Source organism: Vicia villosa, linkage group LG7 (assembly GCF_029867415.1).
Source record: "Vicia villosa cultivar HV-30 ecotype Madison, WI linkage group LG7, Vvil1.0, whole genome shotgun sequence".
Classification (NCBI taxonomy): Eukaryota; Viridiplantae; Streptophyta; class Magnoliopsida; order Fabales; family Fabaceae; genus Vicia; species Vicia villosa.
Window position 1 is genome coordinate 33,355,983 of NC_081186.1, and position 3,304 is coordinate 33,359,286.

The 3,304-nt window shown below is 41.4% G+C and overlaps 1 non-coding gene across 1 annotated transcript; it reads left to right on the plus strand.

Moving 5' to 3' along the window:
* The first annotated feature begins 2,423 nt into the window (after positions 1-2,423).
* LOC131621153 (small nucleolar RNA R71) lies at positions 2,424-2,530 on the plus strand. Its single transcript, XR_009289481.1, has one exon. It is a non-coding gene; the product is annotated as a small nucleolar RNA R71 (small nucleolar RNA).
* Positions 2,531-3,304: the final 774 nt, after the last annotated feature.

Below are 3,304 nucleotides of genomic sequence, written 5' to 3' on the forward strand. Positions count from 1 at the left end.
GGAGTATCCATCCAGATAACAGAAATGCGAGTGTTTGGCTAGGCGTTCGAGCATTTGATCTATGAATGGTAAAGGAAAGTGGTCTTTGCGAGTGGCTTTGTTTAGCTTCCTATAGTCAATGCACATTCTCCATCCATTTTGGGTACGTTGTGCTACAGATTCGCCTTTCGCGTTAGTGATTACGGTAACTCCTCTTTTCTTAGGTACGACATGAACAGGACTAACCCATTTACTATCAGATATTGGGTATATGATTCCGGCTTCTAATAGTTTTTGAATTTCCTTTTTAACAACATCGCTCATGATGGGATTGATTCGTCTTTGATGCTCCCTAGAGGTTTTACAATCTTCTTCGAGCATAATACGATGCATACAGAGGGAAGGACTTATTCCTTTCAGATCTGATATGTTATATCCTAGAGCGGTTAGGTATTTTCTTAGGACAGTGAGTAGTTTTTCGGTCTCGGTTTGTCCTAAATCGGCATTAACTATGACGGGTCAGTTGAGTTCTTCGTCTAGGAATTCGTACCTTAGGTCAGTAGGTAGTGTTTTAAGTTCTATAGCAGGTTTCTTAGGTCCAGGTAGAGGATCAGGAGTTAATGCTAGGCATTCACTCAGGTGGTTATCTTGATATTCCCCACGCCAGTTGTCATCTTCAAAAGTAGGCGGTATAGGAATTCTTAGGATCTCGGTTTCCTTATGTGGTTCGGATTTTATTTCATCCACACACTCATCGATGATGTCGGCAGAGCAGCATGTGTCAATTATAGAAGGTGCTTTAAGGAATTGAGAAAGAATGAATTCAATCTTTTCTTCTCCGACTCCGACTTTGAAGCTTTCCTCGTTTAACGTCTATAATTGCACCAGCAGTTGCTAAGAATGGTCTTCCTAATATGATCGGGATGTTAGAATCTTCTTGGATATCCATTATGATGAAGTCAGTTGGGATGTAGAATTGGCCTACACGCACAGGGATATTTTCTAACATTCCTACAGGGTATTTAACTGAACGGTCAGCTAGTTGAAGAGACATTCTCGTTGTCTTAAGCTCACCCAGGTTTAGTTTCTTACAGGTTGAAAGAGGCATCAAACTAACACTGGCTCCTAGGTCGCACAAGGCTTTTTCTATAATAGTCTTTCCTATTACGCAGGGTATGGAAAAGCTACCAGGATCTTTTAGTTTGGGAGGCATGTTATTTTGGATGATAGCACTACATTCAGCGGTAAGCGTTACAGTTTCGTTATCCTCGAGTTTCTTTTTGTTTGATAGAATTTCTTTTAAGAATTTAGCGTACGAAGGCATCTGAGTTATAGCTTCTGTGAAAGGTATGGTTATGTTTAATTGTTTTAGAAGTTCTACAAATTTTTTAAATTGCACTTCGGTTTTGGATTTAGCTAATCTTTGAGGGTAAGGACTTGGTGGATTATAAGGTGGTGGTGGAACGTAAGGTTTTTCTTTTTCAAGTTCCACTTCGGTGTTGTTCTCATTGGTCTTAGCTGTTTGATCATTGATCGATGTCGTTTTGGTTTCCTTTGGCTTTTGTTGTGACATGGGTGCGTTTTGAGTTCTAGGATCGATAGGTCCATCGTAATTCGTTCCACTTTGCAGTGTAATTGCGTTTGCATGTCCTTTAGGGTTAGGTTGTGGTTGAGCAGGAAATGTGCCAGCAGGGGCAGCAGTAGGTGCTTGTTGTTGAGCTACTTGTGAGATTTGTGTTTCTAACATTTTGTTATGTGTAGCTAAAGCATCTACTTTGTTTGATAGTTGTTTTAGTTGCTCACTATTGTGGATGTTTTGATTCAGGAAGTCTTTGTTGGTTTGTTGTTGGGAAGCTATAAATTTTTCCATCATGATTTCTAGATTCGACTTCCTAGGGGCGTTTTGAGCAGCTACAGGCGCTTCTTGATAGCCAGGTGGGACAGCAGGTGCCTGTCCAGGCGCGTACAATGCATTGTTGTTCTTATACGAAAATTTTGGGTGGTTCTTCCATCCAGGGTTGTACGTGTTAGAATAAGGGTTTCCTTGAGCGTAGTTTACTTGATCAGATGGGATACCAGTTAAGAGTTAACATTCGGCAACTATGTGTCCAGTTAATCCACAAATTTCGCAGTTAGGTGCTACAGCAGCCGCGGTGGCTGAAGGAGTGATGGTTAAGTTTTCGATCTTTTGAGTTAAAGCGTCTACTTTAGCATTTACGCGGTCTATACCACTTACTTCGTACATTCCTCCTTTGGTTTGGGTTTTCTCTAGAGCGGCTCGTTCTCCTCCCCATTGGTAATGTTTTTGTGCCATGTTCTCTATGAGGTTGTATGCTTCATCATGGGGTTTGTCCATTAGTGCTCCGCCAGCAGCGGCATCTATAGTCATTTTTGTGTTATAAAGTAGACCACCATAGAAAGTATGGATGATCAGCCATGGTTCGAGTCCATGATGAGGGCATAGTCTAAGCATGTCCTTGTATCGTTCCCAAGCTTCGAAGAGTGATTCGTTATCTTTTTGGGTAAATCCGTTGATTTGACCTCTTAGCATAGCAGTTTTGCTAGGAGGAAAATATCTAGCTAAGAATACTCTCTTCAATTCGTCCCATGTAGTTATGGAATTAGAAGGCAGGGATTGAAGCCACGCTCTAGCTCTATCTCTCAAGGAGAAAGGAAAGAGACGTAATCGAATAGCTTCGGAACTAACATTGTTAGCTTTGATAGTGTCGGCATATTGCACGAACACGGATAAATGGAGGTTAGGGTCGTCTGTAGGGCTTCCAAAGAATTGGTTCTGTTGAACAGCTTGTACCAACGAAGGTTTCAGTTCGAAATTGTTCGCCTCAATTGCAGGTGGTGCGATACTTGAGTGCGGTTCAGTGCGTGAAGGAGCAGCATAGTCTCTAAGAGGACGAATAGCAGCCATCTCTAACTTCGGGGTAATTTGATTGATTTGATCAGTAAAGATCAATTCTTGATTAATCGGAATTGGTGCTACTTCAGGAAGATTGCGAGCTCGACATTTGACGTTAATAAAACGTTCGATCTCGTTAATTTGTTGTATTAAATCTCCTCCTTGTGAACGAGTATTTGGCATACAATCGTTCAAAAAGAAAGGAAAGAATTGCCCTAGTCTCTACGGTGTAACAGTGAGTTACGATATCGACTTAAATAGTCCCCGGCAACGGCGCCAGAAACTTGATCGCGACTTTACGTGTCTATTAATCTGATGACTGCAAGTGCACAGTCGTGTCGTGTAGTTTTAAAAGATATCGAATCCACAGGGACTATGAATCGACCTACCGTTATCTAAGGTTACTATGTA